Consider the following 26527-nt stretch of genomic DNA (forward strand, 5'->3'; position numbering starts at 1 on the left):
TTTTGACTTTCAACCGTTTTTTCTGACTATTGCAAAGTAATGATCATTGATAAACTAAAAGCCAACTGATAAATAACTGCAAGTTTTCTCCTCCTATCGAAGTTGTTACCATGCAGACAATTATAGGTCAGAATAAAACGAGGTACATATCCCGTGTATTCAGCCCTGACTAGAGCCACAGCCAAATGAAAACCACCGTCTGCTGAGCGGATTCCACAGTGAACTGTTATCCAAAAAAGCTTCAGTCACGTACCACTGCCTCCTCCTGTCCATTTCCTGGCAGAACATTAAGACTGAGGATACAACAATTAGAATTTAAACCCTTCTCTGCTTAATAACAAATCCTCTCCATCCTTGCCGAGCCAGAAACGATCTGTCTGCTCATTCCTATTTTCACATCGTCTCCTCTCACATTAACCCTGGTTGCACAGCCATTTCTGGATAACTTTGTTGATGTTGAGTCAAGATGCCTAAACATGTAATGCCTAGGATCTAGGAGATGCCGCTGTAGCCAAGTATGATGTAGCCGGCTGAGATTCATCTACCTGCAATCCCAGCACTCAGGAAATGGAGACAGGAGCATAGTGAGTGAGTCTAAGGATAGCTACACAGCAAACAAAAGCAAGCAAACAAATAGTTTGATATGGTGGCTTACCTCTGTCATCTCAGCACTCGAGAGGCTGAGACAGAAGGACTGTGAGTTCAAGACTAGCTGGGAGTCAGGTACCGATGGGTCACACCTATAATGCTGGCTATTTAAGAGGCTGAGATCTGAGGATCGCTGTTGAAGCCACCCCAGGCAGGAAAGTCTGTGAGATTCTTTTCTCCAATACTACTCAGAAATAGCCAGAAGTAACGCTCAAATGGTAGAGCACTAGCCTTGAACAAAAGAAGCTCAAAGACAGCACTCAGGCCTAGAGTTCAAGCCCCTAGGACCAGCAAAAAAAAAGACTAACTGAGGCTACATAGCAAGACTGTCTCAGAATAAAGACAAATGAAAAGAGAGGCATTAATAAATGAGCAGCTAACCTACATTGTGAAATGTAGCATTAAATTTTGTTCTGAACATTTTTGGAAAGTAAAAAACATTATTTTGTAGCACAAATGGCCCCTGGATGTTCTGAGATTTTTAGCTATAGCATTGCCGATGTTGACCTGGGCCTCTAGAATAAGAACTGGGTTCAGGAACAGCAATACATCATTTAACTAAAGAAATCTTATCTCAAAAGAGCACTCTCTTCAAAGTCTTGACTTTCTATGGCTCTTAGAATTTAGTCCCAACAAGCATTTTCCTATCTATGGGTGGATTATTTCACTGAATGTAATGTCTTCCAGGTTAAAATATAATCCCAAACATGGAAACAGAGAGTAAAATCACATGTATTAGAAGAGGAAGAATGGGGGAGGAGGGAAAGATGTGGGTCAACAAATACAAAATGGAAGTTATCTAGGATGAACAAATCAAGAAATCTGGGCTGGGAAGGTGGCTCAGTGGTAGAGCGCTTGCCTTGCATGCATGAGGCCGTGGGTTCGATTCTTTAGCACCACATAAGCAAAAAAGAAAAAAACCGGAAGTGGTGCTGTGGCTCAAGTGGTAGAGCGCTAGCTTTGAGCTGAAGAACTGAGGGACAGCGCCCAGGCCCAGAGTACAGGCCCACAAGTGACAAAAAAAAAAAAAAAGGAAATGGAGCTGTGGCTCAAAGTGGTAGAACACTAACTAGCCTTGAGCACAATAGCTCAAGTATAGCACCCAGGTCCTGAGTTCAAGCTCCACAACTGACCCCCCCAAAAAAATTAACAACAACAACAAAAAACCAGATTGACCACAAAGAAATAATAAATAAACCTTTGAAAATTAGAAATAGATGTATGTAATTAGAGATATGTTAGATTGATAGTGGATAGAAGTTAGATTGTTTCCTAATCTTCTGGAGATGTTTGAAATATGTCATTATTCACAATACACTCAAAGATGTAAGATTATGGTTGATTTTTCCTTTTGTCTTATCTTTTTTCTTTAACTCTCTATAACGGTTAGGTTTTACTTTTTATAATAACATAAAGAATAGAGAAAAGTGCAGATCATCTTTGACAACCTCTAAGACTATTCCAATTGTGAGGTTCTTGTTCCATTTCATGCATTTTACTGGGCCATCTAGGAAGTCACTTCAGCTTCAAATTTGCACCTTCCTGCCTCAGCCTCATGAGTTCTGGGCTTACAAGAGTACACCACTCCACTCAGTTTACATAGCGTCATTCCAAGTCAGTCATTCAAAGTCAGTTTAAAAGTCTGATAAGTCAACTATCAAGGAAGCCCTCACCATAATCCTGCGGTGTAGCACCATAAGTCTTTTTTTTTAATTATCCTACCTATCAAAGCAGTACTTGTACCAGTTATCTGAGCACAGCCATTGGTCCATTTATAACAGCAAACTGATCAGGGCAATTCTTCATAAATATGGGAGAATTTTTGGATGGCATCCCCGGTTACATTTCTCCTTATCTGTGAATGTGAGTGTGTGTGTGTGTGTGCACGTGTGTATAATCACACTCTGGAAAGTCTTGCCGAGATGAGAAGTTGAGGTGGTCTTGCAAGTGAAATGAAGTGGAAATTCCTTTGCTCCTGAGTCATTGTTTTGCTTCCAAACAGAAGATGTCAACAGTTGCCCAGAGACCGCTGTGAAATGTTTGTGGTCTTGTGTCTGTTCCTAACAACGAGTTGTTCACATAATAGAAGTATTTTATTGATTGTATATCCTCCTTTGATGTCTGCCAAGGTTTTTTTTTTTTTAATGTTTCCTTTTCTTTTTATCTGGTTTTTCACTGTTGATATTGTCCTGTGCTTATTGTCTCCCTAGACCAAAGGACCGTGTCCACTTAACTAACTTGGCATGGTAACCAGCACGTTCTGGTGAGCATGTGAGCACTTCATACAGCACGCTCAGGGCGCTGCAGACTGCACCAAGATGAGGATGACAATAAGATTGTCTTAAAACCATTGACTTCTCCATTTATTTGCACCATAGCATAAAGAATCAGGGATCCACTGCCCAGACATATAATCGCCAGATTTAACAAATGAAAATACTAAGTGACACAGATGTAACTATGACCTTTACACCAGATGAGACATAGGTTTCCATCCTAAAGAATTGTGTGCATGTTTGTTTGCCTGAAGTTCAAATGGAACTGAGCATGTAGTATCTTATCTAACCATTCTCTTTGGATGGAGACACATACACCCCTCCCCTTTCATTTTTTCTTTTGGTGTTGGTAACTGGGGCTGGAACTCAAAGGCCTGGGTGCTATCACTAAGCTTTTCTGCTCACTCTACTACTTGAACCACAGCTTCACCTCTGATTTTCTGCTGGTTAATTGGAGATAAGAGTCTCCTGGACTTTCCCGCCCCAGCTGGCTTTAAATTGTGATCACGGCCTCCTGAATAACTAGGATTCCAAGCATGAACTACTGCTAGCTGGTAGCAGACCCTATCTTGTTCTCCAAATCATTGATCAGTGGAGTTATACAGAATGAGACAGTTGAGAATTGTCTTCAAAGGAACTCTCTCATATTCATTTATATAAGAAACAGAGAAAATAAGTCCACATTTAAACTTGCTTCATCATTGTAGAGGTGTTTTTGTCAGTGCACAAACTTTATGATTGAATTTTTGTCAGCTCTTTTTGGTCAAAAGAAAAAAACTGTAATGCCATATGGTTATTTTCTGAGTCACCAAAACTCTCCACTGCCCCTGCAGGGCTGCTAGCATCTTCTGCAATGCTTTCAGTGGAGGGCAAAATAGAACAGATCCAAGGAAATGCAGACGGGTGGAAGAAAGTACCCACTGGGAAGGAGTTCTTTTCCATTTCAATTCTTGGAAGTGGTGCTGTGGCTCAAGCGGTAGAGCACTCGCCTTGAGTTGAAGAGCACAAGGACAGCGCCCAAGCCCAGAGTTCAAACCCCACGACCGACAAAAAATAAAAATAAAAATTCTTCCCTGCCCCTTCATCACCACCCAAAGTATCCTTGCTTCAGGAGTTCTCTTAGGAAAGTTGTATTCTGAACAATATACAAGCATGCCACAACATTAGGATAAGAGAAACTACACCCCTCCCCTCCAAAAAAATCTCCTAGCTGAAATCAGTCCATTGGAAAGAAAGTGGGGAGGAGCCTAAAGCTAGGTGCTGATTCCGTGATGGCATACGTGGACATGATGATGTCATCTAAGATAAACTTGCAAGAAAAGCAACTTGGGGAAAATCTTTTTAGACACAGATCATCTTAACTACCAATGTGAAGACTTCACACTTGGTTGCTGGATGCTTCAAACATACCTCATCCCAGACCTGTTTTCTATGAAGCCTTCTGTCCTTTCTGGCTTGCCTCCCAGCCCATGTCTACACAAAAATAATCTAGGCTGTTCTTCTTGCTGCATCCCTAGATCCTAGCCTTGTGCTATAAGAATACTATACTATAATACTATAGTACAGCATAGTATAATACTATGCTATAAGAATACTATACTATAATACTATACTATAAGAATACTATGCTATAAGAATTCAAACTTTTCTTTCTGTTGTTGTTTCACCATGCTAGAACTCAAAGAAAAACCTTGTGCATGATACTTAAGCTCTCGATAGCCCCAGTTACTCAAAGCTATTTGTTTTTATTTTTTAATCATTATTTTGTTGCTGTTGTTGATGATGATGATCATAGGGCTTGAACTCAGGGCCTGGGTGCTGCCCCTGAGCTCTTTTGTTCATAGCTACCACTTTACCACTTTGAGCCACATCTCTACTTCTGGTTTTCTGGTGATTTATTGGCGATGAGTCTCACGGTCCTTCCTGCCCTGGCTGACTTTGAACCGTGAATCTCAGATCTCAGCCTCCTGAGTAGCTAGGATTGCAGGAGGGAGCCACCAGCAGCAGGCTCAAAGCTATTTATTAATGAAGAGCTGAAGGATACAGCTCAGTGGTGTAGTACAGCACTTGCCTAGCATGTGTGAGGCTATGGGCTTGATAGCCAAAACAAACAAAAACTTTCATTCACCCATTGAACAATTTTTTTTTTTTTCTGTGAAACTTGGGTTTGAAGTCAGGATTTCATGCCTGCTAGACTGGCACTCTACCACTTGAGCTACTGCATTAACCCTCTTTTATGTTGGTTCTTCCTTTATTTTTCTTTCTTTCTTTCTTTCTTTCTTTCTTTCTTTTTTTTTTTTTTTTTGTCGGTCCTGGGGCTTGAACTCTGGGCCTGACTGCTGTCCCTGCGCTCTTCAGCTCAAGGCTAGCTCTCTACCACTTGAACTACAGTGCCATGTCCAGTTTTCTGGTGGTTTATTGGAGATAAGAGTTTCCCGGACTTTCCTGCCCGGGCTGGCTTTGAACCACGATCCTCAGATCTCAGCCTCCTGAGTAGCTAGGATTACAGGCGTGAGCCACTGGGTGCCTTGTGTGCTTGCTTGCTTGCTTGCTTTCTTCTTTTCTTTTCTTTAATATTTTTTTTTGTCAGTTGGGGGGCTTGATCTGAGTATCTGGGCGCTGTCCCTGAGCTTTTGTTCTCAAGGATAGCACTCTACCACTTTGAGCCATAGCACTACTTCCAGTTTTCTGGTGGTTCATTGGAGATAAGAGTCTCATGGACTTTCCTGTTCAATCTGGCTTTGAACCATGATCCTTAGATCTCAGCCTTAGACTAACAGTCCCGAGCCTCCAGCACACAGCTTTGTTGGTTATTTATTCCTGGTCTATCCTGGATTGTGATCCTCTTTTGTTACTAGGATTACAGGTACACACCACTGCACTTAGCCATTGGTTGAGATGGAGTCTCATAAACTTTTAGGCCCCAGTTGGCCTCAAACTGAGATTCCCTGAGTCCAAGTAGCTAGGATAACAGGCTTGAGCCCCCATGCTTGGCTTAACAAGTATTTTTAAATTGGTTTTTCATTTTAAGAATTGGCAACATAAGGATATAGACCAAAGGCTAGGGAATATGACTATCCTCTTTTTAAAAAAAAAAGTTATATATTTTTTTCTTACTATTAACTATAAAGCATTTTAATTTTAATATTCAATAAATGAGAAAACAACAAATTTACATACATTTTGACTTTCAACCGTTTTTTCTGACTATTGCAAAGTAATGATCATTGATAAACTAAAAGCCAACTGATAAATAACTGCAAGTTTTCTCCTCCTATCGAAGTTGTTACCATGCAGACAATTATAGGTCAGAATAAAACGAGGTACATATCCCGTGTATTCAGCCCTGACTAGAGCCACAGCCAAATGAAAACCACCGTCTGCTGAGCGGATTCCACAGTGAACTGTTATCCAAAAAAGCTTCAGTCACGTACCACTGCCTCCTCCTGTCCATTTCCTGGCAGAACATTAAGACTGAGGATACAACAATTAGAATTTAAACCCTTCTCTGCTTAATAACAAATCCTCTCCATCCTTGCCGAGCCAGAAACGATCTGTCTGCTCATTCCTATTTTCACATCGTCTCCTCTCACATTAACCCTGGTTGCACAGCCATTTCTGGATAACTTTGTTGATGTTGAGTCAAGATGCCTAAACATGTAATGCCTAGGATCTAGGAGATGCCGCTGTAGCCAAGTATGATGTAGCCGGCTGAGATTCATCTACCTGCAATCCCAGCACTCAGGAAATGGAGACAGGAGCATAGTGAGTGAGTCTAAGGATAGCTACACAGCAAACAAAAGCAAGCAAACAAATAGTTTGATATGGTGGCTTACCTCTGTCATCTCAGCACTCGAGAGGCTGAGACAGAAGGACTGTGAGTTCAAGACTAGCTGGGAGTCAGGTACCGATGGGTCACACCTATAATGCTGGCTATTTAAGAGGCTGAGATCTGAGGATCGCTGTTGAAGCCACCCCAGGCAGGAAAGTCTGTGAGATTCTTTTCTCCAATACTACTCAGAAATAGCCAGAAGTAACGCTCAAATGGTAGAGCACTAGCCTTGAACAAAAGAAGCTCAAAGACAGCACTCAGGCCTAGAGTTCAAGCCCCTAGGACCAGCAAAAAAAAAGACTAACTGAGGCTACATAGCAAGACTGTCTCAGAATAAAGACAAATGAAAAGAGAGGCATTAATAAATGAGCAGCTAACCTACATTGTGAAATGTAGCATTAAATTTTGTTCTGAACATTTTTGGAAAGTAAAAAACATTATTTTGTAGCACAAATGGCCCCTGGATGTTCTGAGATTTTTAGCTATAGCATTGCCGATGTTGACCTGGGCCTCTAGAATAAGAACTGGGTTCAGGAACAGCAATACATCATTTAACTAAAGAAATCTTATCTCAAAAGAGCACTCTCTTCAAAGTCTTGACTTTCTATGGCTCTTAGAATTTAGTCCCAACAAGCATTTTCCTATCTATGGGTGGATTATTTCACTGAATGTAATGTCTTCCAGGTTAAAATATAATCCCAAACATGGAAACAGAGAGTAAAATCACATGTATTAGAAGAGGAAGAATGGGGGAGGAGGGAAAGATGTGGGTCAACAAATACAAAATGGAAGTTATCTAGGATGAACAAATCAAGAAATCTGGGCTGGGAAGGTGGCTCAGTGGTAGAGCGCTTGCCTTGCATGCATGAGGCCGTGGGTTCGATTCTTTAGCACCACATAAGCAAAAAAGAAAAAAACCGGAAGTGGTGCTGTGGCTCAAGTGGTAGAGCGCTAGCCTTGAGCTGAAGAGCTGAGGGACAGTGCTCAGGCCCAGAGTTCAGGCCCCAGGACCAGACCAAAAAAAAAAAAAAAGAAAAGAAAAGAAGTCTAATGTACAATACAGCTAATAACACATTGTCTATAGTAATTTACCAGGAATAGATTTTAAGTTCTCTTACCTCACACACACACACACACACACACACACACACACACACGTAACTATGAGATAGATGATGGTGTGTTCCTCTGCTTGGCTATAGTACACTTCTCTATGCATACATATGCTGTCTATCAAAACATGGTGGGGGCACCCAGTGCCTCACATTTGTAATCTACCTACCTACTCAGGAGGCTGAGATCCAAGGATCACAGTTAGAAATGGACAGGAAAGACCATGAGACTCTTATCTCCTATTAACCAGCAAAAAGTTGAAAGTGACAGAGCACCAGCTTTGAGGTGAAAGACAGACAAGAGCATAAGGGCCAAGCGCTGATGGCTCACACTTGTAATCCTAGCTGTTCAGGAGGATGAGATCTGAGGATCGCAGTTCAAAGCCAGCCCGGGCAGAAAAGTCCATGAGTCTCTTATTTCCAATTAGCCATCAGGAAAATGAAAGTGGCGCTGTGGCTCAAAGAGTGATTGAGTGCTAGCCTTGAGCAAAGAGCTCAGGGGACAGTGCCCAGGCCCCGAGTTCAAGTCACATGCACGTATACACACACACACACACACACACATATGTATACATGCACATATATGTACAATCATTGTGTTATACATCTAAGTATGTGCAAAAAAGGATATTCTAGGCCCCAAATAATATCTGAAGATATTACTGAACCTTTTTTGTTGTTGCTGGTCGTTGGGCCTGAACTCTGGGGCTGGGTCAGCTCAAGGCTAGTGCTCTACTACTTGTGCCACAGTGCCACTTGCGGCTTTTTCTGCTTATGTGGTGGTGGGGAATCGAACCCAGGGCTTCATGCATACAAGGCAAGCACTCTACCACTGAGCTACCTGCCCAGCCCCTATTACTGAACAAATTTTAACCGTCAAAAACAGTACTTAGGTCTTTTGGTGTACACTGTGAAATAATTAAGCCCCTAGTCTGCTGCCAGGCTAGTCCTGAATGTTCACCCCTCCTTACTGTGTGACCTTCATCACTCATCTTCCCAAGGCCTCAATTTATCTTTAAAATGCAAACAAAAATAACCATCTTAAAGGGGATTCCTGCAGATGAAGGGTGATAAGACATAAGAAAAGGCTGTGCTTGCTAAACAAACAACAACAACAACAAAAACAAGGAAAAAAGAAAAGCAAGATCTATTAGCTACTACACTACTGCTGGTCTAAGGACTACTTTGATTACACCGAATGACAGAAACTAGTATAGCTCTAACTCCTTAACCACGATTTTGTTGTTGCTTTGATGCCAGTCCTAGGGCTTGAACTTAGGGCCTAGGCACTTCCCTGAACTCTGTTGCTCAAGGCTAGTGCTCTAGCATTTGAGCCACAGCTCTACTGGCTTTTCTGGCGCTTAATTGGAGATACGGGTCACTTGGACTTTTCTGCTCAGGCTGGCTTTGAACCACAAGCCTCAAATATCAGCCTCCTGAGTAGCTAGGATTACAGGCATGAGCCACCAGTGTCCTGCCCTCACCATGATCATGATCTTGTCTTTTTTTTTTTTCTTTTTTTTCCTTGTCAGTTGTGGGCCCTAAACTCTGGGCCTGGGCACTGTCCCTCAGCTCTTCAGCTCAAGGCTAGCTCTCTATCACTTGAGCCACAGCACCACTTCTGTCTTTTTCTGCTTATGTGGTACTGAGAAATTGAACCCAGGGCCTCATGCATGCAAGGTAAGCGCCTACCACTGAGCCACCTTCCCAGCCCCTCACCATGATCTTAAAGGCTAGAAGTCTCCAGCCTCATTCCCTCGGATTCCCCAGCTCTGTGCGTGACCCACCTTCTTAGCTTCTTATCATCACAGTCACTTCAAAAGTGACCTCCTCAGACTTATCTCTAACTACCCTTTCTGACCAGTTGCCTGAAGGTGTACTTAACATCAGCCCTGGTACCTTCCTGGTAGCTTGTGGTGTGTGTGCGTGTGTGTGTGTGTGTGTGTGTGTGTGTGTGTGTGTGTGTGTGTTGGACATGCACACACCAATCATGGGCTTGAACTCAGAGCCTGACTACTGTCCCTGAACTTTTCTGCTCAAGCCTAGTGCTCTACCACTGGTGCCATAGCTCTACTTCTTGCCTTTTGGTGGTTAATTAGAGATGAATCTCATGGACTTTCCTGCCTAGACTGGCTTTGAATTATAATCGCAGACCTCAGCCTCCTGAGTAACTAGGATTACAGGCATAAGCTACCAGGTGACCAGCACTTACTACCAGCAACAGTCATCAATAAGACTCTAATATTTGAGCTATTGCTGGTGTCTGCAGGCTTGTAGACAGGTGACTACTTAGCATATGTCTGTCAAGTTAATCATTGAATATACCAGTGATTATCTTTTTATTTTCATTGATTGTGTTCAGCACCAGCCAATATACTAGCTAGGGGGAAAAATTAACAGAATAATACTAGTTCTGAGATATTAAAATAAGAATACCAAGAAGCAAATGTTTATGAGTATTGCTAGACAAAGGTTAAATAGAATTATCTATGCCTATAATAGCTACTCAGGAGATATGAGGTTCAAAGCCAAAAGTCAGAAGTGGAGGTGTGGCTCAAGTGGTAAAGAGCTAGCCTTTTTTTTTTCTTTTTTTGGGGGGAGGGGATCCAGTCATGGGGCCTGAACTCTGGGCGCTGTCCCTCAGCTCTTCAGCTCAAGGCTAGCGCTCTACCACTTGAGCCACAGTGCCACTTCCACCTTTTTTCTTTCTGCTTATGTGGTGCTGAGGAATCGAACCCAGGGCCTCAGACATGCAAGGCAAGCGCTCTACCACTGAGCCACCTTCCCAGCCCAAGAGCCAGCCTTGACTGAAGAAGCTAAAGGACAGTGCAAAGGCCCTGAGTTCAAGCCCCAGTACCAGCACACAAGTAAAGAAAGGAAAATTATTTTTGAAAAAAACATCTCACTGGTATATATGTCACACAAATTCTCTGGAATTCTTTTCTTCCCCCTTCTTTTCTTTCTCCTTTTTCTTTTCTTTTTTTCCTTCCACTGTTCTTTCTCTGTTTTAGACTACCTGTGACATTTGTCATTAACATCTCAGCCACCCAGTTCTTCTCCCTCAAAGACTTTCCCTCAACTCTTGCTTAACTTCATGAGTGGATACAAAACACGAATCAGGAGCAACTGTTCACTTACAGTCAAATATTCTCCAGAAAGTCTTTCAGAGACTTCAATGGCAAACAAACCTAGAATATTGAGTTTTACATTTGTATTTAGAAGTAATATATAAAAACAAAAGACATTTGAGGCAAGAGGTCATGTTTCTATTGTTTTGCCACTGTGGGAATGATGGGAAGTCAATTAACCACTCTATGCCCTAACTTTTTCTATAAAAAGCAAACCTTGTCAAATCCAAATAGCAACTCCTATCCAAACAGCAAATCAAAAATGATCAACTCAAAATAATACCTCCTATCTTCACGGGCAGACAAGGATCCTTTGAGATGAGTGAGTATGTGAAATTCTCTGCAAAACATTACACAAGATCCAAGTAAAAGGTATTACGACATTGAAAGGCAACCACTCAGCCATAGGAAATGGAAGGACACACAACAGAGTGTAGTGACCATATTTTTTCCACACCCAAATCAGGACAGGTCTTTTGGCATATGATCTGACACATGGTTTGACCACATGACAGAATATTTGAAATTAAAAAAAAAAAATGTCCTGAAAAATCCAGGACATGTGGTTACCATGGTAATGAAGAGCCATAGGGAGGCTACGGGCAATAAAAAGACAGGGTGGAATTGGCAAGCGTAGAAAACTGTTTTGCCAGCGATGTGCAGGACAGTTTGGAACAGTCGATGTGGAAGACTGAAGAGCCAAAAAGAGAGACATTTTACTGATCTGCATGTGAGGTATAAGTAGTAATCGTGAGTCATCTTCACTCTGGAAAATTCTCCCCACCCACTCCAGAAATCTAAGTGAGTTGCCGGTTCACATAAACACAGGCAGAAAGGTAGGAACTCTATTTGAGTAGTTATCGCTGCTATAGTGGTTCTAACTCTACTCTCAAGTTACCAGAATGATCTTGTGCTAGCTCAGGTCTCTGGATCAAGGAAGACTCCCTGCAAATACCCTGTTCTAGACATAAATCAGCCTCTATCTAGAGGACGGCTCTGAATTTTCCTCCTGCCTCACCTTGCCCCCTACAAAATCAAAGCAATCCTCTTTGTCATGTTCATGAAACAGTATTTGTGATTTCCAATGCCCATCAGAGCTCCTGACAATGCAGCCCTGGTGTCCAGTGCATTCTGCTGACTTTCAGAACAGAAATGGTGTGTGTGTGTGTGTGTGTGTGTGTGTGTGTGGTCATAGAGTTACCTACAGATAATCCTAAGAAGGTGTAATGCCTGAACTCAGACCGTATGTAAGGCCTTAGAAAGAGTTTAATCTCTTTTTAACATTTTGCACTCATTTTTTTCTTTAATTAATAAATCACATTTCCTAAGGGCAAGTGTTTCCAGGGTAGACTTCACCTCCACCCAGCTCTAAATTCCACTCAGCACCTATCTCATACTATTGAGTTGGCATGTTTGCAAATTGTCTGCAGTGAGATTCTTCCATACCAACAGCCCAGTCTCGGATTCCCCAGCGTCATGGCCAAACCAGTAGTGCCTGCACATTTTCATCTTTTCATTGAGTTCAGTGTGGCAGCCGACATTCCTCAACACAGGCTCCAGTCGGCATGGAAACTAGTTTAGGGACTGCAAGTTGCCTTCTGGCAGCCTTCTCTCCCATTTCTTTTAGAGTCTTTTTTTTTTTTTTTTTTGGAAGAGGAGGAGGTGGGGAGGCTGGAAGGGGGGAGGGGGGTATGGCGGTAGGGGAAGTAGTGAAAAGAGGGTGGAGAAAGAATTGATGGGGTTGGGCCTGAGAAAGGGGAGGGAGTGGGCAGAAGACTTAAACGTGCTTTTTAAAAGAGTTATCTGGTCCACCCACGGTGTTTAGGGCTAAATTGCCTGGGCTGGGGGAGGGAGGGAGGGGGATCGAAGTCCTAATTGGGGTGGGGAGGTGTTGAAGGCGCAGAGTTGGTTCTCGCCTGGAATCTGCACTGTGGAGGGTGAGGGCAGGTAGCTCAGGGTTCGGAAGCCTGCGGGCTGTGTTGACTTTGTGTAATTGTGGGGGAGGAGTGATGGGAGGTCGGACGAGCCGTGTGACCCGCAGTGGGGTGGTGGACCAAAACTGACCCAACCACCGCTGGCCTAAATAAACCGACTCATAAAGCTCTTGGCCTGTTATTAAAATCTGTTCAAGAGAGACAAGAGACAGACACCCACCGAGAGACAGAGAGAGATTCATCTCTTGACAAAAATGTAGGGAGAGCAGCAATGCATAACTTTATCCCATGTTGGATTGTGAAAAGATTGCCAATTTGTCTGTCAAAATTAATAAGGCATCGCTTCTTCTTATAGAACCCCCCCCCAAAAAATCTGTAATTCATTGATGTATTTTGCTTTCAAAAAAATCATCTGTCTGCTAAAAATTGCATTTAGGTAGAAGGTTCACAAAGTGGTTAACCTTGATTTTAAAGGGCTGGGAATTATGAGCTACCTTTTCTCACGTTTGAAAGTATCAAAACCACACCTTCGTTAGAAAGCAAAGCAGCTTCTTTGAGAATAGAGAACTCGGCATCCAAGCTTATATTAAAAAGACATTAAACCCCAATTATTTACTACATCTTGTTAATTTCCTTTGTACTGAGAACTATTTAAATGATTAATTGCCAGTTAAGCAGACATTGTACATTGTCATAGGAATTAATCAATATATGGATTGTTTTTCTACTCTTTTACTTTGCAATTTCATGTGTTAATTTAACTGTCTCTCCTTCCTTTGCTTCCAGGAAGCCTATGGATGCTACTCTACAGAAAGTACTTTTTATTCTCACTTTACACATATGGGACACACTACTGTTGTATAAGCTGAAGGCATCTTGCAGATAATCAGACCTTAAAAGAGAAAGTGTAACTAATATAGTCTCCTGTCATATTCATGTGATGCATATGGATAACTATTCCTCTTATTTTAAAGTTTGTAGTTGAATGAAAAAAAATGTTGAGACTGAAAAAAAATGAATCTTTTCTAATGTATTTTAATTAATCAAGTTTAGAATTTTTGGTAACTTTTCCCAAGAAAATCTTGATATTGTATTTCCCTCCAAGTCCCACATTTTATCTAATTTGCATTTTTAATACAATAGGAAAGTCAATGAGGCTAGTAGGGTAACTTTGCTCCTAAACCCTAATAAATAATTTGGTTTGGTGATTTTCTTCTTCCTTGAGTTCTCAAAGTACCTATCTATGAGCTTTGTTTGAAAGCTAAGATATTTGTTGTATCAACACTGGTCTGCTTCCAGGTAAAAGAAAAATGTACACTTTTTCCTCAACTGCAGAAAGAACAAACATGTAAATAAAAGATGGGCTGATCCCCTACCGTTCATGTTTGCTCACTTCCAACATTTGGTTCAGTTGGCTTGACTCATTATTTCAGCTGGGAAAGTCAGTATATGAATTAATAGCAGATTTCTCAGCTGAAAATAAATGTTTACCAGGTTAGGGGGCTGGGCAGGTGGTTGGCAAAGAGCTAGCTTTTTGTCTTCCCAATTCCCTTTTTATTTATTTTTTTTTGGGCTAGCACATCCCTGAGGTGTGTAATTAAAGTAAGGGAATTTGCACATTGTGCTTTCGGCTTTAATGAATAGAAAACATGGGCTATTTCAGCAATTTGGTGGTTAATGTGAGAGTGTGCATTTCCTGTGTGAGGAATCCCAATAATAGGGATCTGTGATAATGAAGGCCTACAATCTTATGCAAAGAAAAAAGAAAAGAAGTGACCGTGTTTGTTCCTAAATTCCAATACAAAATACATGAAAAAGAGCAATTTACATTTAAAACGGGCTGACTTTGAACTTGACCATACACTTAGAATTAATGGCTATTAAATTAGTCCTACTTTCCTGAATATTGAAATTCCCTTCAGGACAAAGATCTGGGCTGTTGACATCAGGTTACATTACAAAATTGAATATACAATATCAAATAGTTCCAGTCAGAATTATTCTAACCTTTCTGTTGAAGTTTTGTGAGCAACCCAAAACCTAGAAAGATATTTTAAACCTTAGGAACCTTCAGGGAAAGGATAGAAAAAAGCAATTAACTTGGATGAAACACCTGAGCATTTTTGCTCAAACCTAGTGCTCTAGCACTCAAGCCACAGCTCCGTATCCAGCTTTTGATGGTTGATTGGAGGTAAGAGTCTTGTAATCTTTGCTGCCAGGACTGGCTTCAAACCACCATCCTCAGATCTCTGCCTCCTGAGTAGTTAGGATTAGAGACATGGGCCACTCACTCCCAGCAATAGAACTTTTCATATAGAATAAATCTCCAATGAAGCCTGGACTTCAGAAGGCTGTCAATCAGAGCCAGAGAGGCCAGCATCTGACTCTAAGACAGAGCTATAACACAGACAAAAACAGCGCAGTCCTCGCCTTAGTAGGCCTCAATTGTGTCACCTGAAAGACTGAGCTAAATGATCTGAGAGGCCATTTCAGATCTACAAATTGACATTACCTTGGCTGATGACCAGGGGTCTGGAAGCTTACTTAATCCACAAATGTGAACATTCCTATACAGGTATCTAGACATTCACACAGTGTGACCAAAGGAGGATATGCTTAGGAAAGGATCACAAAGGCTCAATAGCTATGTGTATATGATAATATAAAATGATTTTTATCAAAATGAACTCCAGGAAATGGAAATGAGGTTTTTTTTCCTTTGTTGCTGTTTTTGTTTTCTGTACCTTCTGTCTCGTTTGTAAGTTTGGGGGAGGGTAAAGGGGAAGCATAGAAATGGTGGAACAAAGGTGAACAAATGCAGTCATGATATTTACTTGACTCTATGCTGAAAACGAACTATACAACTTATGGCAGAGGAAATGGGAGGGAAAAGCTGGGAGAGAGCAAAGGAAGGGGTGACACTTCAAAAAGAAATGTAGCCAGGTGCCAGTAGCTCATACCTGTAATCTTAGCTACTCAGGAGGCTGAGATCTGCGGATCACAGTTCAAAGCCATCTCAGGGAGGAAATTCTGTGAAATTCTTATCTCCAATTAACCACCAGAAAACCAGAAGTGGCACTATGGCTCAAGTGGTAGAGTACTTGCTTTGAGCTGAAGAGCTCAGGGACAGCGCCTAAGCCCAGAGTTCAAGCCCCATAAGCGACAAAAGAAGGAAGGAAGGAAGATACTTATTACCTGACTTATGTAACTGTAACCCCTCTGTAGATCACCTTTACAATAACAACTTAAAAAAGAAAAAGAAAATTTCTACCAAGATAAGCTTCAGATAAAGACATCCATCAACCCTTCAGAGCTATATTTCCTAATGACATGATTAGCAACTTTCAACCACATATTTCCCCCAATGGAATATCTTAACATCATCCAGAATCTAAAATCTCAGATTGAATTTGGCCTTTTTTAAAAGGCTTTCCCTGAGTATAGTGGCACCTGCCTATAATCCCAGTACCTGGAAGAAAGAGGTAAGGAGGATCATGAGTTTGAGGCCAGCCTGGGCTCCAGAGTTCCTGTCTCAATAAATAAATAAATAAAAACAAGGAGTAGGAATGTAGTTTAGAGGTAGAGTGCTTGCCTTCAATGCATGAAGCCCTGGGTTTGATTCCTCAGTACCATATAAACAGATAAAGCCAGAAATGGCACTGTGAGACCAAATGGTAGAGTACTAGCCTTGAGCAAAAGAAACTCAGGGACAGTCCCATGCCCTGAGTTCAAGCTCCAGGACTGGCAAGCAAGCAAGAGAGAAAGAAAGAGATAGAGACAGAGTGTGAGAGGGAGAGGAAGAAAGAAAGAAAGGAAGGAAGGAAGGAAGGAAGGAAGGAAGGATAGAAGGAAGGAAGGAAGGAAGGGCAAAGAAAGAAAGAGCAAAAAAAGAAAGAAAGAAAGAGAAGAGAAAATTAATTAATTTAAAATGACATTCCCAGCCTTCTTTTTCTTTTCCTGGCTTTTCAATCTTATTTTGGCTTCTCTTTTCACCTTTGAAAAACCATTGAGAGTTGACACACTTGGGCAAAGATCACTATAGTAATTCCTAGTAAGAAAGAAAAGTGCACCTATGCTACTCTGTGTGTGTGGTGGGGGGGGGGGTATCTCCATCAAAATGTAAAGAAACTTGAATATCAAGATTCTGAGAGGTTTATTAAGGATTAAGGCCAGAAATATCATCCAGAGAACACTGTCCTCTGATTCTACTGAGACTCACTGTCCCTAAAGAATGGCTTCTACCTCATTGTCTCTGCTCTTCACCCTTCTCAAGTGCTCACTTTCCTGCCTACCGTGCTTCCCAGCGCTTTCGTTGCTACTATCCTCTTGCAATCTCCCTCAATGCCTTTGTCCTCTCTCGCTGCACTCTACTGGCCAATGACCACTCTGATTTAATGGGATCTGTCGATTCCATGACAACATCCCTGCTACTAAAATGTGAAACAACCCCACTGGCCAACCCGTGGTCACTAATGACTCCCATTGGCCATTCATACTGCCCAGCTAGCATCTCCCGCCCCACTCCCTACTTCCTCAGCCACCCATCCATCCTGTGTCTCTGCCATCCTCCACCCCAACCCACCCTCATTATTCACCCAAATGGTAGAAGTACCTCAACATTCCACAAGTCTCCCACATCATCCCACTCACCAGTATCAGTACCTTATGTGGGACCTTTCCTTCTCTGACTTTGGGTTGATTATTGGATCTCTCTCTCTCTCTCTCTCTCTCTCTCTCTCTCTCTCTCTCTCTCTCTTCCTCCCTCCCACCCTCTCTCTCACGTGTACAGATCACTCCCCTTGAACCTACATTATTAGTTTTCCTCTCTTTGCTGGGCTCTTGTTCTTTCATTTAAAATAAAATTAAAAAGGGCTGGAGGTGTAGCTCAGCAGACCTAGCATGTGCTAGGAAGTGGGTTCAGTCCTCACCATTGGGAAAGAAGAAGGAAGGGAGGGAGGGAGGGATTTAAAAGCAAAAGCTCAAGTCTTCTGTTGCCCTTCCAGTTACTGCTCCATTTTTCTATTCCCCTTGCCAACCATACTCCAGAATGAAGTTATGAGAATATTCTGTGTGTATGTGTGTATGTGTGTATGTGTGTGTGTGTTTGAACCAGGGCCTACCTAGCCCCTGCTAAGTTAACACTCTACTATTCAAGCCATGCCTCCAGCCCTTTTTGTTTTTGACTATATTCCATAGAGTCTCTTTAGGCCCAAAGGGGCCTTGGACCTGGATCCTCTATCCTATACCTCCAACATACCTAGAATATCAGGTATGCTCTACTTTATCCAGTTTACTTGTTGAGATGGGGTCTTGCTAACATTTTGTCCAAAACACCATCTTCCTGAATCCTTCTTCCTCAGTAACTGAGAATAGATGAGATTATAGTTCTGGGCTTGTGCACTATCATTCTCTCTTGCAAGTATGCTGAACCTTTTTGTTGCTCCCCACTTCAATTTTGTGTATGTGGCTTTCCTGGGACTTGAATTCAGAGCCTGGGCACTCCCTGAACTTTTGTGCTCAAGGCTAGCACTTGAGCCACAGCTCTGCTTCCAGCTTTTTTGCTTTTGCTTTTGCTTTTTTGGTGGTGATTAATTGGGTTTGTCTGCCCAGACTGGCTTCAAACCTCCATCCTTAGATCTTAGCCTCTTGGGTAGCTAGGATTATAGACTACTGGCTCATCATAATTTCTTTTCTTCCTTTCTTTTTTCTAGGTCCATGACTCAAACTCAGTACCTGTGGTCACTTTTGCTTACTGGCTATGCTGAGAATCTCTAACCTCTCATCACAATTTCCTGTGAACTTACACTGCTCTTATGTTCCCTTCAACATACTCTGAGCCTCTGATACACATAGCTACTACTGTCTGCCTGCCCAGGATTCTGAATACCTTGTGTGTGTAAAGCCATTACTCTCTGACAAAATACTACAGTCCAGACAAGGCTGATCCTTAATATAGCAAACCAGACACTTCTTGTTTTACAGAGTAAATAAACCTTCGCAGAACAAACTGCCCACTCGAATTCACAAGTCTGATGTATCAAATCAGACTATTGTTTTATTAATTTACATGGAGACCAAACCTTGTAGGAATTAGAAGACTCAAAACTAAATAAGTAAGCTGAGTGCTGGTGGCTCACACATGTAATCCTAGCTACTCAGGGGGCTGAAATCTGATGACTGCAGTTCAGAACCAGCCTTGAGACTCTCTATCTCCAATTAACTACACAAAAGCTGAAGTGGAGCTGTGGCTCAAGTGGTTCAGTGCTAATCTTGAGGACAGAAAAGCCCAGGGACAGCACCGAGGCCTTGAGTTCAAACCCCAGGACTGACACCAAAGGGGGAAAAAAATTACAGAAGCAACATATATTCTCTCCACAGCCAAGAAATTTGAAAGCTGCTTCATGCTCAAGAACTAGTATAGTATTAACCAGGCCTGGGTGGCCCTTGCCTGTAATACTAGCTACTCATAGAGACTAAAATCTGGAGGCTCAAGGTGTGAGGTCAGCCTAGACAGAAAAACTTATTAGCAAAAAGTAGGGCAGGAGATGTGGCTTAAGTGCTAGAGCTCTAGTCTAGCAAGTACATGGCACTGAGTTCACACCTCAGTACCTCAAAAAGGACAAAAGGAAAAAGAAAAAAAGAAAGAATAGCTAGTCTATTAATTTGAAGTAAGAAACGAATGGTGAGCAAAATTCCTAAAGTTTGCATGAGCTATGCATTCTCTTTCTCTGTAAACTTGCATAAGAAGCATAATCAAGCTTTAGAAACATGGAAGCTAAGTGAATCTTTCTCCACATTGCAGCCAGTGTTATTTCTCTCTCTCTCTCTCTCACTCTCTCTCTCTCCAATGGTGGGGCTTTGAACTATGGGCCTGGGCGCTGTCCCTCAGCTCTTCAGCTCAAGGTGAGCACTCTACCACTTGAGCCACAGTGCCACTTCCAGTGTTCTGAGTGGTTTATTGGAGATAAGAATCTCACGGAGGGCTGGGAAGGTGGCTTAGTGTTAGAGTGCTTGCCTAGAATGCATGAAGCCCTGGGTTCAATTCTTCAGTACCACATAAACAAAAAAAGGCCAGAAGTGGAGAGTGTTAGCCTTGAGTAAAAGAAGCTCAGGGACAGTGCCCAGGCCCTGAGTTCAAGCCTCAGGACTGGCAAAAAAAAAAAAAAAAAAAAAAATTAAAAAGAATCTCACGGAGTTTCCTGCCCAGGCTGGCTTTGAACCATGATTCTCAGATCTCAGCCTTTTGAGTAGCTACGATTACAGGCGTGAGCCACTGATGCCTCTCTCTCTCTCTCTCTCCCCCCCCTCTCTCTTTCTCTTTCTCTCCCTCTCTCAATGCATGCATCTGAGCAGGTCACTCCTTTTAAACTGCACATTGTTCTTAGAAGACAAATTCTCCATCAACTAACGGGCAGTGTTCTGGCTACTTCAGTCTCTGCCTTCAGTATCAGAAGACACCCTTGCAAGTTCTCGTTCCTCTACTCCCCAGCTCAGAGGATTTACTTACTTGTATTTGCTATAGTTTCCTCTTCAGGAAAGAAAGAAGGGATGAAGATAGTGCTTATCTCATAGGATTATGAGGAAAATTAGAAGAGTAACCTGCTTTCAACAGTGTCTGGCAACTACAAAGAACTCAATAAACATTATCTATTGTTATCTAAAACCAGTCTGTGGCCAGCCACACCAGCCTTCTTTCCAGCCCTCAAATGCTCTGCAAACCAAGATCTTCTGGGTCTGGTTTCCTGAGCAAATGCTTTGCTGTTTGAAATCCTCTCCTTATTCTCTCTTCTTGCGCTGGTTAACTGCAACACATCCTTCATCTTCATCTCCCAGATCTAATTTCTCTACCAGATACCTACAAACCTATGGTCTAATGTCAACGTCGTGGTGTTAACGTGGTCTCCTTCCGGTCTGTGTCTGCCTCTACAGGTCTACTTCACCATTCAGCACTTTCACCAGGGGCTTGACAAAAACCTACAATTACACCACTCCTATTTGCTTAAATAAACCTTCATTCTTTGTTCCACCCAATCTGAAGGCTTGAGTGAAGCCCTTCAGCCTCCCAGGGTTCACCCACCCCCTCCCTTTCCGAAGACCACATTCCTTCTTTGCATGTGTTAATGTATTTGCTGGAGTTTCTGAGGGCCCTAACAAAACTTTACTTGTGTGTGCTTTGCTTCAGCCTGTTGTTTTTAAAGTTGTGCTCTCCTAGGGCACTTGATTTAATGAAGGTAGTCTCATTGTTTCTCTGTTATTGACAACACACCTGGACCCCATTCTACCTGCCAGCGGAGACACCCCGGTGCTTTGTCTGTAGGTGTTTACTCGCCTCCCACTCCATTTGCAGTTGTGAACTGCCCACCCCTAGTAGGCCTCTGCTGCTCTATTTGTTCTCTTGGTAAGATCGGGACCTAGACCTAGCACTCACTCTCTGCAAGAAGGAACAAAGTAACTAACTTTCCAGCTCCTATATGCTTGTGGAAATGGGAGGGTGTGTTTTCCAATCACTGAAAGCCAAGTTTGATGGTGCATTCCAGCACTCAAGGAGGCCAAGGCAGGAAGATCACAGGTTTAAGGCCAACATGGAGACTACATAGCAATTCAAGGTCACCCTGAGCTACGCAATGAGCCCTCTCTCAACCCACCTACCACCTCTCCAAAAAGAAAACACTGCGCAGAGGGTGCTGAGATTTTTATGTCTTACAAGGTAAATTAAGACTGGATCCAAGGCAAGGCGCTGGTGGCTCACGCCTGTAATCCTAGCTACTCAGGAGGCTGAGATCTGAGGATCTCGGTTCAAAGCCAGCCCGGGCAGGAGAGACCGTGAGACTCCTATCTCCAATAAACCACCAGAAAACCGGAAGTGGCGCTGTAGCTCAAGTGGTAGAGCGCTCAGCCTTGAGCTGAAGAGCTGAGGGACAGTGCCCAGGCCCAGAGTTCAAGCCCCATGACCTACAAAAAAAAAAAGACTAGATCCAAGGAGGGGAGTAATAAACTCATAAAGTTAATGTCACCACAATTAATCTGCATTGCACCAAAGAGCAAATGCACCTCCCCCCCCCCCCCCTTTCTCTCCCCCCCTCCTGCCATCCCTGCTGTCTGCAGCAACAGTGGTAAAATACCATATTAGCAAGAAGAATTGGACTACAACCCACATCCTGAACCTCTGGAAGTCTGAAAAGCTTTGCTCTGGGTTTTCAAGCTGTTGAGATCTAGTCTGGGCCAGAGATGTGCATGGAAATGCTCCAAGAATAGCATTGTCGCCTTGGTTGGACTGCCCAACTCAATGCAAATTGTAGCAAAGGGTTAGAAAGAACACAAAACTCTGGTTGAAGAAAGCCTCTCCCTGGGGTATTTCTCATCCTTTATTTTTACCCCAGATCCAAGACTTGTGTTGAATTCAGATAAGCACTTGACCTTTGTGGGTGATTATCCAAAGTCAACCTTCTCGTGTCCGAGGGTCACCTGGAACTCATTAATCTCGGTCCATTATTGTTTTGCAGGGATGTCTGTTCCATTTAAGATATAAAACTCCTAGACAGATAACATGGTAGGTTAATACATTCACCTTTCAGTCCTTGATTGCTGGGTTCAAACTAAACTCAATTCGTTATGACTAAGGATTACGTTTTGATATGTTCCCAGTCCCCAGGAGCCATTTGTCTACAGGTCTTCAAATCGTAAAAGGATGTTGCAGGCATCAGCACCCTCTTCATCGCCCTATCCAGGAGGGTCCAGAGAATAAAATGGCCCCCAGGTTAGCGGGTCAGGTTAGCACTGGGAAGGACTATTTAGGGAATCTTGCTGAGTGTGTATTTCGGGGGTGGGGGGGTGCTAATAAGTTCTTGGCCACCCTGAAATTGGTAAGCTGAGAACAAGGCCATTATCACTTGTCAAGAATGGCGAATTGCTTCATACAGAATCTAATACAGTCATACTGTACATATCTACAGCAAAAATAAAATGTGCTAGCAAGCAATCAGGAAAAAGGGGATGCAAACTCTTTGCAGGGTGTTTTTTTTTTGTTTTTTTTTTGCAGTGTCAAGGATTGAGCCTGGGACTTTGAGCTTGCTAGGCAAAGCTCTACTAACAGAGCTAATTCCCAGCCCTGAAGTTTTTTTTTTGTCTGTTTGTTCGAGTTTCTTTTTCCTTAATCATGTGTTTTGAGTATTCTCTTGTTTATGATTTAACTGCTTTCTCTCTCCTGTTAGGAAATACAAGTCTGTACCATGATCGGCCATAGAAATGATATTGTAAATCAATAGAAAAATGTCAAAGGTTGGGCTGGGAAGGTGGCTCAGTGGTAGAGCGCTTGCCTTGCATGCTCGAGGCCCTGGGTTCGATTCCTCAGCACCACATAAGCAAACAGAAAAAAGCCGGAAGTGGCGCTGTGGCTCAAGTGGTAGAGCGCTAGCCTTGAGCTGAACAGCTGAGGGACAACGCCCAGGCCCAGAGTTCAGGCTCCACGACAGGACCCAAAAAAAAAGAAAGAAAGAAAGAAAGAAAAAGGTCAAGGGCTTTGGACAATGAGGTACTGTCTCATGGTAGATGATATACTCACCACTGTGAGCCTCAGTTTCCCACACGTGGTGGCAATAATTACAATGTTTCACCAAGAGATAAGAATCAATTAAGGTAATGGTAAGGACATTGTGTGTGTGTGTGTGTGTGTGTGTTTTGTGTGTGTGTGTGTGTGTGTTTCTAGTACTGGGGCTTATACTCAGGGCCTGGCTTCTGTCCCTGAGCTTTTGTGCACAAGAATGGTGCTCTATTGCTTGAGCCACAGCTCCATTTTGGGCTTTTTGGTGGTTACCTGGAGATAAGAGTCTCACAGACTCTTCTGCTCAGGAGATCATTTGAACTGTGATCTTCAGATCTTAGCCTCCTGAGCAGCTAGGATTACAAGCATTTTTTTTTCATGTTTCAGAAACCTAAGAATCATTTGCATGAGTCCTAATGCCCCAGCACCTAAGGACAGATGAAAGGGTGTACAATGGTAAGAGACAGAGCAGCTATTTGTGTGAAGGAAGGCAGGTCTAGATCTGTACCCAACAAAAAGCAGAATGTCTTCATCACAGTATTCTCAAGTCCTGCCAGGGGAGTGCTTCTTATCTTCCAGCTTGGGTTTCTTTCCTTTTAGAAACTTCAACTTGGGAAAGACACTGATAGAAGCAGGTAGGATAGGTGGTAAGCTTTCCATTGGGAGGACTAGGGGGTGAAAAGATCCATCAAAGCACCCGTCACATCCATCCCAGGGGACCAGGCAGAGGCAGGCAGGCACAGGAGAAAGATTATTACTAGGTTTAGTAGAGGAGCCATATTTCTCCCAGAGAGAAAGATCCCATGGCGACCTCCACCATCTAGGTAGCAGCAGGATCTAGGGAGTAGGAAGTGAGGCAGGAGGGTGCTCAGGTGGGTCTGGGGGGAGAGAGGGAGGGGTCAGCTGTATGGCAGGAACTCCAGGGCAGGGAGGAGCTCAGGTCTAAGTGGATCTGAGGACCAAAGGTGGGCATAATGCTTACAGAAGGGGCTCCTCAGTCTATGCGGCAGTAGCTCGTAGGGTCTGGGGAAAGTTCAGAGGCAAGAGTAAAGGATAGGAGGCAGAGGCTTGCAGATGAAACCATGTTTGCCCAGAGACTAGGCTGTTGTTCCAGCCTGTACTTACTGGAGGCTAATTTGAAGGACTCAGGGAAGCTGTCAAGGGCTGTAGTCATGTCTCCCTCCAAATCACCCCTGTGGCCACCTGTCAGCTCTCCTCGGCACACTTCTATAACATAATTTCTTCCACAGAGAGGATGTTGAAGAAAATTGTTAATAGAGTAGGACCTGGGCTTGAACTCAAAGCCTGGATGCTGTTCCTGAGCTTTTTTTGTTCAAGGCTAGTGCTCTACCACTTGAGTCACAGCTTCACTTCCAGTTTTCTGGTTGTTAATTGAAAGTAAGAGTCACACAGACTTTCTTACCCAGGCTGGCTTTGAACCACGATCCTCAGGTGTGCACGCCTGTAAGCCTAGCTACTCGGGAGGTTGAGATCTGAGGATCCTGGTTTGAGGCCAGCCCCAGCAGAAAAGTCTTAATGGGATTCTTGTCTCTAATTAACCACTCAAAAACCGGAAGTGGTGCTGTGGTAGAGCATTTGCCTTGAGCACAAAGAGGCTCAAGGACAGCACCCAAGCCCTCAGTTCAAGTCCTATAACTGACAAAAAGAAAAATAAAAACAGGGGTGAGCCACCAGTGCCCCACTACTTCTAGCTCTTTGGTGGATAAATCTCATGGACTTTCCTATCCAGGCTGGATTTGAATCCTGATTCTCAGATCTCAGCCTCTTGAGTAGCTAGGATTACAGGGTGGGCCACCAGCACCCAGCATTTGACTTGTACTTTTAACAAATGTTTATGCTACTACATTAGAAAGGAAAATTCCACCAATTCAAAGCAAAAACAAAGGGAGCAGAATAAATTACCAGTGTATTCATTTGTTCTCATAGCTTTCTCTCCAGCTCAACTACTACATTCAGCATAGATTTATTATGTTATTAACCTATGAAAGTATATGTGTGTTTTGGAGGGGGGTAATAATAAAGAGCAACAGGGGGTAATACCATCAGCATTATGGAATACCATAATGCAAATATCACAGTGGAATCCTTTTGTACAATTAATAACTGCTAATAATTAACTTTAAAAAAGAATGTGGATCCTTGTCTCTACAATTGTGATAGTAGACAATATTATAGCAGGGGTCAAATCCTGCCTATTGCCTGTTTTGTTGTTGTTGTTTGCTTGTTTGGTTGGTTTTCCTTTATATGGCCTGGCAGTATTGGGGATTGAAGCCAGGGCCTCATGCTTTCTAGGCAAGTGCTCTGCCTCTGAGCTACATCCTTAGCCCCTTTTTTTTTTTTTTTAAGTTTTGAGACAGGGTCTTCCTATGCAGCACAAGTTGCAATCCTCCTGCCTCAAACTCCCAAGTACTGGGATTACAGGTGTTTGCTACCATTTCTTTTTACATTTTTAAATGCTAGGGGAAAAAATCCTGGATGAAAAACTATATGAAATACAAATTTCAGTGTCATGAAACAAAATTTTATTGGAATACAGTCACATTCATTTGTTTAAATATTATTCATGGCTCTTTTCCATTTCTATAGACACTACATGGTCCACAAAGTATAAAGTGTGTCTTTTCTTACAGAAAAAAAGTGTGTGTTAACCCCTGTCCTATAAAATACTTCTTAGTTGTTTGTCATATAGACACATAGACACATAGATACATAAATACACAGATACAGAGATGCATAGATAGCTGTGATTTGAATGTATTCCTTTGACTTTGAAGTCCTAAGCTCTAGGATCATTATGCATTTAGAGGTTTTTTTTCTCAAGTAGCTTGGCTGTGATCAGAAGAATATTTGGTTAACTGATAAAGAGCTTGGAAGAGAGCAGATTGGTTGCAGTATTAATGCTTGTGAAGGAAAGGCCTTTCCTAGATTTGGTGGCTAATTGGAGATAATAGCCTTGTGGATTTTCCTGCTCTGGGTGACTTCGAACCATGATCCTCAGATCTCAGCTTCCTGAGTAGCTAGGATTACAAGCTTGAG

Source organism: Dipodomys ordii, unplaced genomic scaffold (assembly GCF_000151885.1).
Source record: "Dipodomys ordii isolate 6190 unplaced genomic scaffold, Dord_2.0 Scaffold16, whole genome shotgun sequence".
NCBI lineage: Eukaryota > Metazoa > Chordata > Mammalia > Rodentia > Heteromyidae > Dipodomys > Dipodomys ordii.